At 39.2% G+C, this 10,799-nt stretch overlaps 1 long non-coding RNA gene and 1 pseudogene across 1 annotated transcript; both read left to right on the forward strand.

The window, feature by feature from the left end:
• Positions 1-1,695: 1,695 nt before the first annotated feature.
• LOC124665313 lies at positions 1,696-3,764 on the forward strand. The gene is made up of 2 exons (XR_006990542.1): positions 1,696-2,167; positions 3,206-3,764. It is a non-coding gene; the product is annotated as an uncharacterized LOC124665313 (long non-coding RNA).
• A 1,380-nt stretch (positions 3,765-5,144) lies between these two features.
• On the forward strand, positions 5,145-8,229 carry LOC124668458 (annotated as a pseudogene).
• Positions 8,230-10,799: the final 2,570 nt, after the last annotated feature.

Consider the following 10,799-nt stretch of genomic DNA (forward strand, 5'->3'; position numbering starts at 1 on the left):
TTGCCCGAACGAATGGGACCTGGTCGATGGTGAGCACTAGCACGGTGGCACCCCAAACGGAGCCTCACGGTTTACTCCTCTCCTGTTTGCTATTCTCTTCTTCCCGAGCTCTGAGACCATCTAGGGTTTCCGGCCACCGGCCGCTGCCCGCCGCCTGCCGCCCGCCACCCGCTTTCCTTTGCGCATCTTCTCCGACGCCGGCGTCGATGGGGGCGGAGATCCCTGAAGCTCCGGCGATGAACCGTACGCAGTGGAAGGCCGCGAGGTGAACCACGAGTCCGCAAGGTCTAGGAAGCAGCGCCTGCTGTGGGACGCGAACACGGAGAAAGGCCGCGAGCAGTTGGCCGCAGAGGCAGCGGAGATGGCGACAGTGGGCTGGCATCACGAGAGGACCCGGAGGCCGCCATCGCAACATGATTCCGCGAGAGCTGTATCCGAACATTCTCCCGCTTCTATGGCTCTTACGAGGACAGCAGTAAGCACCAATTTCGTGGGCCTTAATTCCTACTCTCTTCCTGATCCCCAGCCATTTTTGTTGGCTGATTGATCTTGAGGGTTCGATTTGTCTGGTGATTGATCATGGGTGAACTACTTGCTTAGTTGATCCAGCAATCCCCATTCTATCAGCTTTCACATCTAACCGAGTCCTGCTAAATATTTCTTTCTTCCATGGATTTAGGGTCTCAGATCTGGTCCATCCTTCTGCAGAACTGGCAGGGGAAGATGTGCCTAGCCAAGTACAGCATCCTGCTTGAGGACTCAGAAAAACACAAGGTATAGTACGAGGTGAGGGGTTGATCATGCATGATTAGTTCGGCCCGATTTCAGTTTCGATTTCTGCTATTTGATTGCTGGTTTACAGGTGCACGGCTGGTGGTCAATCGGGATCCCAAGCTCACCATCTTCATGGAGGTATGTCCACTTCTTGATTTGGATTCGATCCTAAGCTCTTTTTCTTGGAAGAAAAATGATTAGTTTGACGTAGAGTCATGGCTGTTGCAACTCTGAAAGTGGAGGAATCGCACTGTTGCATGCACCGGATTGCAATAGCTCCATCGCTACTGTTTTTTTCAGGCCTTTTTGTCTTATTTGGCGAGATGTGTTTTACCTGGTAGATTAAATAGGTCAACAATTTCTGATAAGGTACAATGGTTCTGGGTGAAGTAAAAGGGTCAGAAATATCCAGGTTCCATTGGATTCGCCAATTAACTAGAAGTTTAGTGGATGTCAAGATGTGTAAAACTGTAATGCTATCTCCTGCATATGATTTTTTTGTGTGTGTATAGAGATGGTATAGTCCATGTGTGTGTCTAGATCTTATTCAGCAATTACATATGCTTCGTACAACTTCATGCCATGGTTGCTTTAAGATATCTTGCAAGCAAGAAGTTTTTTTTAAACGACACTAACCATTAAGATGTCTTGCCGTGTTCAATTCAGAATTTGTTTCCTTTAGACACCAGAAGTACCCAATTGTTGGGTCCATCCAGGAGCAACAGACATTTTATTGGTTCCCTGATACCCTAAAGCGTTTAAAGTTCAAAGCAATTCAACTGCTATGTCACTTTTATCTTTTTTGTTTTATTAATTATTATGCAGATTCTAAGGTCGTGGAAGAGCTGGAACTCTGCTACTATTGTCTGCGGTTCAAATCATCTAGAAACAAAGGTCTGCATTCGTAGAACTGAGTTATTATGAAACTCAATATCAAGTTGAAAGCAGTTCAACTGATATGTTATTTCTCTCATACCATTTCTTCATTTTGTTGATTCTAAATGGTCATGGAAGAGCTGCAAGTTTGTTACTGTTTAGTCAGCAGTCAATATCATCTACAAACAAAGGAATGCATCCTATTTAAATGTTTTATTTTCAGAAACATCGTCAGGAATAGCAGATAATATCGTTTTCAGTTTTCAATTGATGATAATGCTGTTGCTGAACCTGTTTAACAATATGTAGTACCGTAAGGTCAATGGAAAGATAGTTTCATTGCAATTGCATCAGTTGCTGCTACTATTGTTGGAAAACCAAAATGGGATCAACTTCGTTTCTCACATGGGTATTGGCTTTATCATTTTGGCTTATTGGTTTATATTCAGGTAAATACGAATATCATGCAAGGACAGATCAAGTAGAGATTTGAAGTGTCATAATGACATTTATTTAGGTACTTATTTGTTTTCCATCACAGAAATGGTTTTCAACTTTGCTCGGATTGTGCAGTTTATCGATTAACAGATACGTGTTTCTTAACTCATACAGATTTTCACTGTAATTCGTGGAAAAGACTCTATTAATGAAGCCGTGCTCATACTAAATCACATTCTATTAATCTTGCTTCACATCTATCTCTATGTATCTACTATTCTTACACACTTATCAAAATCTATGCAATAAAATTATTTACATTGCATATATACCTCATAGTTAAAGCTTTTTTTATTCGTGTTTCTACTGTATACATGGGCTGATATTGTAGGATGAGCTCGCCATTACATTTGATGCTATATACTACCTCCGTTTCGATGAATAAGGCGCACGCACATTTCAAGACGAACTTTGACGAAAAAATGGGTAACAAAATCTTAATTATATTAGATGTAATTAGTACCGTTAGATTCGTATTAAAAACACTTTCTAATGATGTCAATTTTACACTAACAATCTTTATTTTGAGCAATTTTTGCTCAACGAGAAAACACGTAAAACAAGGACGCCTTATTCATTGGAATGGAGGGAGTACAGTTAAGTTTGGCCAGAAAAAATAATTTGTAAGTATCTTTGTTGTGGCATTATTGGAGTAATATGATATGATCAGTTTCTTAAAGATTTTAGAATCTAGACAGTACCAAAGAATAAACTTTCCTATGTTTTTTTTTTTTTGCTTCCTTAGCCAACTACTAGATGCAGTGTTATTTTACGGAGCATGGGATAAGTAGGTTCTCATATATATGGATTTATGCAATTTGTCAAAAGATCATGGCTACAAATATTTATGTCCACAAAATCTATCTCTGAATCTTGGTGACCCAGGATGTTCAATTACCCCTGGTTAGCTCTGTAACTTTCTTTGTCCTTAAACCAGCTAGCAATATATTGTGCTAATGTGAGGATGGATTTATGTGTAGATTTATTGCGCCTATGTCCATAAAATTTTGTTTGATGATGTAAGGGTTCATAGCTAAGCAGTTTTGTATGTATGCAGAGAATTATGCCGTCATACTTCATCACTGTTGTAGTACCAGCGCAACAAAGCTCCCTGGAGGGAAATGCATAAGTGTACCCCTCCTGTCAGTTATTTAAACTTCACCACATTCTTTATATTATCAGTGGTGTGGAACCCTTTTGTTCATTTGAGTGGGTGTACTTACAAGGTGCAAATTTCCAATCATAGCTGCTATTTACTACACCATTGTTGTTATTGTTCTGTTTGTTGATATGGCACAATTATTTATCAGAATAGCAACCGATATCACAGTGGTGGAATTTTATGTTCGGCTTTGGATTCACCTGCAAAGCTTTCAAGACAAAGTTGATGTACGCAAGAATTATGATTAGGATGCAAGAATTATGTGGTTAATATCATCATGTCAGGGTATTTGTTTCAAAGAGATGATGCGTGTAAATGAGCGGATCATCCTCTTCAACAATTTATCTTACTAGGTATAACTTCTGAGCTCTGGCTCTTGCTGAGAATGCTTGGGGCAATGTTTTTGTACCAACTAACTTTCTTATAACGGAAAAAGTGACGTTGGTGTGGTGTATACAGCTAGCTGGTTGGTTGGTATCCTTTGTAATTTAGTTCTAGAGTTGGATCAACATTGCAAAATCTTAAATGGCTATTTTTTTAGATTGTGGCAATGTTCTTCTAATTCAGTATGATACACTTAGTTGGTATCCTTATGCACCATATCTGAATATTTATATGTGCCCTTATCACTTTCTTTGAATCCCTATGCAGCATATCTGAATATTTACATGTGCTCTTATCGTGCTTCAGCATCAAAAGATCTTGAGTGATATTATTTGTTTCTATATTGCCTTGCTCGGTTGCTCCACTAGGACGAGTACCTTTTTTCAATCGATTGTTTTATCTTTATGCCTTTACTCTGTATGACACAAGAGAAATGAAATTTGCTTATACTGACTTCTATGACATGCAACTTTTTCCCAAGGGTATACACCAAGGCGCAATATATGTAACATTTGAACCCTTCCATAAAGAAATATTTTAAGCCTAACAGATGGCAGGCAGTGTACACCATAATTTACATCTCTTACATTTCACATGTTCTGGTGCAGATCCATGTGTTGTGTTGATACCTATTAAAGTTAGCACTGATTTTTCGGAGCATGCATATAATCCCTTCGTTCTTTACTTTGTTCTGGGTTAGTGAAAGTCAAACTTCATAAATTTTGACCAAAGTATATAGGAAATAAATAGCAATATCCTTAATACCAAAAGCATATAATAATATGGAATTATACTTTATGATAATTATAATACCATAGATTTGATATTGCCAATGTTGATTTATTTAAAAAAATATTTGGTCAAACTTTATGAAGTTTGATTTTGACTAAACCCATAATGCAAGTAAAAAGAAAAACAAAGAGTATGTATTTGTCCCCCTGTTCTTAAAGGTATATATGCATCATGCACACAAACAGACGAACTGGCAATATTAGGGATGGTGCCCTCATGATATTTTTGTTGTTCTTAATAGCATAACTCTCTTGGTATGTAATTAATTTAAAGTATTTTTCTATTAAATGTGGAATTCCATATTTTAACACGACCCAAACATGAACTCGCTTATCTACGATCTGACATTCCAACATTAAGGCAATTTAGGAATATAGTGTTCCATTTTGCTTAATATTAAGGGCGTTATACTTTTTCTGCATTAGGAATATGATTTGTTCAAAAGGAAAATGTGTTGCGCATGGTAATAACACATACAAAAAGCCTATGATTTTATCATAGTAGCCACTCTATGTAAGAACGAGCTGCAGACGGCACGGCGAAGCGCGCTTATTATCTAGTATACAAATATTTGGGATGGGCATTGCTAATTCGGGATAACCACTTTGAATTGTTCAAGTCTAACCACTGGGAATTGTTAGGAGTGAAGACAAGAGAAGATAGATGGCAGCAACAACAACTAGTTCATCGGGAGGAATGAACAAACGGCTCCTTAAAGCTGCCATATCTGGTGATTCCACGTCAATGCGAGCCATGGCTTCACAGGATCGAAACATTTTTCTTGGAAAAACTCCCCAAGGAAACAACTGCCTCCACATATCCTCCATTCATGGCCACAATGATTTCTGCAAGGATGTTCTGGAACTAGAAGAGTCTCTCCTTGCCGCTGTAAACTTGGCAGGGGAGACACCACTTATGGCTGCTCTGACAAATGGTCATGTCTCGGTGGCTTCCTCTCTCCTCAGAAGCTGCTGTCAGCCAGCATTAAGGCAGGTAATCTTACAGCAAGACAGGCATGGATATAATGCGCTGCACCATGCTATTCGCAACGGCCACAAGGATCTTGCACTGCAGTTGGTAACAGCAGAGCCTGCACTGTCGGCAGCAGTGAGCAAGTGCAATGAGTCACCCATGTTCTTCGCGGTGATGAGAGGTTTTACGTACATTTACGAGAAACTAATGCAAAATCCTGATTGTGCTTATTCGGGAGGACATCACGGTTGCAATTGTCTACATGCTGCTGTTAGAAATGGTGATCGAGGTGAGATATATGATATACGGAGTGCAAATTACATGAACATCCAATTTTTCACTATTGTTAACACTCATTTGTTTTCAGAAATTGCTAAAATAATTATAGAGAAGCGTCCTGAATTGGCAAGAGAAGCTGACAACGTATCAAGCACTCCAGTAAGACAGGCTGTACTTGATGGCAAGATTGACATGTTGCGATTAATGCTGGAGCATGATTCAACTCTAGGGTATGAAATAAACAGCTTGGGCAATTCTCTCCTTACTGATGCCGCACTTCGAGGTCAAGTTGCTGCTGCACAAGAACTTCTGAAACACTGTCCCGATGCTCCTTATTATTGCACAGAACATGACATGACATTGCTTCATCAAGGTGTATGGTTTGATCATGCAGAGTTCGTTGAGTTTGTCCTGAAGGAACCACTACTTCGCAAAGTTGTTAACATGCAAAACAAGTATGGAAAAACCGCTCTTCATTATGCAGTCGATAAGTGCAATCCTAGAATAGTTGCTGCTTTACTGTCTCACGAGGATATAGATGCAACAATACTGGAAAACAAGGGTTTTCCAGCAGCTTGGCAACTGTGGGGTTTGATGCAGAATGCCAAGACTTTAAACTGGGTACGTACTTATGCGACATACTCCCTCTGTTTCATATTATTCCGCATATAAGGTTTGGTCAAAGTCAAACTTTGTAAAGTTTGACCAATCATGTAGAGAAAAATATATCAATATCTACAAAATCAAATCAACATTATTAGAATCTTAATGCAATATAGTCTCATATTATGTACATTTGATATTGTATATATGTTGATATTTTATCATACATAGTTGGTCAAATATTGTAAAGCTTATTTTGACCGAACCTTATATGCGGAGCAATATGGAAGGCACAATATTTAACTCTGATGTAACTCTTCAACCTACTACAGAGCAAACTAATCATAGAGTCATCTATGATGCAGCATAAATAACTACTTTTAGCCGATGCAGCAGAATAGTTGGCTGCTATTGGCTTACGCAGACAAGCAGTAACTACGAAAATACCCAGTGGGACATGGTCCCAGGAGAGGATGAAATCGTGCCCATGCATGTGTTGGAGATTAGGACCTTAATGATGTATTCCATCTGGTATATTTACATGTATCAAACATTTGCCAGCTGCATATTTATGATAACATTCAATGAGGTGGGTCCGAACATCTTGACTAGCTAGATCAGCCACCATTACTAGATCAACTTTACTACAATGCAATAGAATTTTAATTAGCATGCAACTTTTATCCTCTGACAGTTCAAAATATTGTTAACATGAAATTCATTTGTTCTAACATATTTTGTAAACCATTAATAACATAATTACTAGAACTTAACTATGTGGTTACAAGTTTTTAGTGCACATGAGTTGTTGATAGTTCAAAACATTATACGCTTGAAATAACCTCGACTAGCGACAGTTCAAAACTACTTTTCTCACTTTTCAAATTACAAAATCTACTGTGGCAACTTACAGTTTAATTACCCACATTACAAAATCTAGTCCCATTACTTATAATTTTGAAATTTGAGCATTCTTTTAAGATTTTTTAAAATATAAAATAAAATCAAATAGTTTTCAAATAGAATCCCTTATCCGATATTTATATACCCGATGCTTCACACTACAAAATACTCTTAAGTTTATTGGTATGCATATTTCTTAACTGAAATTAAGTATCTGCTTTGCTACAGCTTGGGCACTAAGAATTTTCATGGTCAATTTAAATTTAAATGGTGATAGTTTTTCGCTGCAAATTTTGAACTAAATAAACTACTATGAATAACACTATTGTCTAAACAGTAGAACATCTCATCTTTATTTTTCGTACTATGAGCTTCATTTGTACCTTATTTCTTTGGAATCATGCAGAATGAAGTGATCATGCGTATGTCAAAAGCATATCCACAAGGTGCTCCATCTCTACATAATCTTCAAATGGAAGCCAAACAAAACGCGACTAGCGCATCAAGGAAGGATGCAAAGTCACTAACTCAAATCTACACAAGCAACACTTCTTTGGTGGCGATTCTTATTGCGACAATCACCTTTGCCGCTGCATTCACCCGATCCTGGAAGCGAGGGACTTCCCATCATGTCTAATAAGTTTGCTTTTCAGGCATTCTTGATTTCTGATGTCTTAGCGATGTCTTCCTCTTTTGCTGTGGCCTTCATATGCATCATAGCCAGGTGGGGGGATTATGAGTTCTTACTTTATTACAGATCCTTCACTAAGAAGCTAATGTGGTTTGCGTATGTGGCAACAACTACGGCCTTTTCAACTGGTTTATACACGGTGCTGGCCCCACGTCTCCATTGGTTGGCCATTGCAATCTGTGTTCTAGTAGCTTTGTTGCCCATTATTACTTGGCTGCTTGGCAAATGGCCTGTCTTGAAGCTCCGATTTCGGTTGGGTAAAAGTTTCAATTCCGATTTCCTGGACATGGTGTGACCTCATCAATTTGTCTTATTGTTCTGCCTTCTGATATTACTTTTCAGTTTACCTGTAATGGACATTGCTTACTCATATTGTATTGTTAACTCATCAGACAAATATATTGTGATGTTAGTTCTTGTATTCCGTTCGAATTTGTTGCAGTGATTCCATCTTTCTAAAGATGATTCAGGCAATGCCATCTCCAATGGCAATAACCAGGTGTTACTAGCATTCGAAAGACGAACCAGTAGCACATTCTAATCAGGAGATTTTCTAATCTAGTCAAGCCTGAAAGAACACTTCTATACTTGGTGTACAAGATCAACTGAGAAAGCGGAAAACATGTTTTGGGATGAGAAACGGCTGTATGATCAATCGCTAAGTCAAAAAAAAGAATCCCAGATTATATAGGTGTTTTGTCAACTATGGGTTGTTATGTATATTAATGACTTCGATGTCTAGTATACTATGTCTGTCTATGTGCTATGCATTGTGTATCTTCAGAGGAACTTGAGCTGAAATGCCCCTAAAAATGCAATTTATAAAGGCACGTTATGAAACTGCCTCTGAATATATCTATTTTTACAGGCAGTTTCAGTAAATGCCTCTATAAATAGTATCTTTAGAGGCAATTCAATTAAAATGCCCTAACTATTTTCATAGGCACATTGACAAGTGCCTGTAAAGATACCATTTACATAGGCATAAATTAAAATGCCTCTAAAGATACCTATTTTTAGAGGCACTTCTACTAAGTGCCCCTAAATATGGTATCTTTAGAGGCACTTCACTTAAGATGCCCCTAAAGATAGCATTAGTCTCAAAAGATTATCTTTAGAGGCAATTCCATAATGTGTGTCAACGGAAAATGCCCCTAAAAATATATTCTCCCATAGTGGTAACACCCGCGACTGCAGTCCAGCCAGCCACACCCATCATCACATGCGTGTGGTGACCCAGTGTACCACTGCATGGTGTAGTACACAAGTCGTTGACATAACACAAGTGAAACACCGTCTCACTCATATTACATCCCTCAGAGTGGTACAACAGAAACATATGCGAGTCCAAGGCATGTCTATAGAAGGATACACAAGCTGTTTACGGAAGATCAACACGACCTCCTACTTTACAAGTGAGGTAAAACTTCAAATTAAGCTCCAGAAGAACGACTAGTAATCTAACTTATTGCTAACTTAAGCTTCAGAGCTACTAGGCTTGCTATAGAAATCTAGCTACTTAGGTGCTAGGATTAGGGAAAGGCTCCCTTCTATTACTAGTCTAAGTTTCCACTCTAGTTCGTCGCAGCAGTTGACTTCATTGACTTCTTTGCTTGGATTCTTCATCTTGTTGCAGTTGACTCATTTGTCTTTGAGTTCCACTGTAGTTTCTCCTCCGATGTCTCCATAACTAAGCAGGGGATTTAAGAGTGGGATGAGTACGAGCGTACTCAGCAAGTTCATATTAGGAAATAGGTGTATCATGCACTAGCTACAGCCATAGACCAGAAAGTCATAGGCAAATGCAAGTTTTCATAAACATTTCTTCAAAAGGTTTATTTTATTCGAAAACTATGCCCGTCAGTCTTCACAGGTTGACTAGAACTTCATGGAGTTCCTTTCCTGCCGCGTTCGCAGTTCCCTTCCCGGAACAGGGAGTGACAGTCACAATTCTTGATACCCTCTGCAGAGGTGCGTTACTTTTCCCATAAGAGACCTTATCCTTGTTGCCAACCAGGCGTTAACTTTCCCGTCCACACTTCCTTGGTGTGAGGCCAGGTGTAAGATCCAAGCCCACACCGCCTTCTCCGCGACCTCGCAGACCCACCCCTTTGTAAGTCTCTGTCCTCTCCTATATCTATGGGTAGACTAACACAAGCACTTGTTCTCTCCTATACCGTTAAGGTAGACTGATCCGAACAACTTATGTGCCCTGTCCTATACACCATAGATAGGACTGATCCGGACAACCCTTACAATCCTTCATAGACCAATAATAAGTCTACCCTCTCCCGTATCTAATGGTAGATCGTGCAGGACCACATGTCCCCACCTTTACCAAAGATAGACCGATACGGGCAACCCTTATTACCGATCCGTTGGCATGCGAGAGGGAAAAGATACAGCTGGCTTCCCAGAGCCATTATAGATCTTATGGTCAACGCGATATGTACGGCGCTAGAATCACTGGACGGCATTGGTACTTAGTCCTAGATGAATAGTACCCTTGCAATGGAACCTCCACCAATCAACACATACCATGGTTCCATTGCCAGCCACATAGTCATATTCATAATTGTATTTGCTTTTCAATGCAAGAGTGATAAGTATAGTACTTTGCATATAATTTGATAAAAATAATCAAATGACATGAGCAAGCGATGAACTTGCCTTTCTTGACTGCAAGATTATGCGGGCAAAAGCTTCGATACGTGAGAACTCCAAATTCGAAATACCATCATTGTCCGGTAAGGACAATGCTTAAAGAACTGGCAAAGATGCTATAATGCATAGTATGAGATGCAATCGTCCCGAGCGTAACCTAACCTCGATGATTTAGGATGGATGAGTTGTAAAGATTTCTTT

Source organism: Lolium rigidum, chromosome 6, assembly GCF_022539505.1.
Source record: "Lolium rigidum isolate FL_2022 chromosome 6, APGP_CSIRO_Lrig_0.1, whole genome shotgun sequence".
Taxonomy (NCBI): domain Eukaryota; kingdom Viridiplantae; phylum Streptophyta; class Magnoliopsida; order Poales; family Poaceae; genus Lolium; species Lolium rigidum.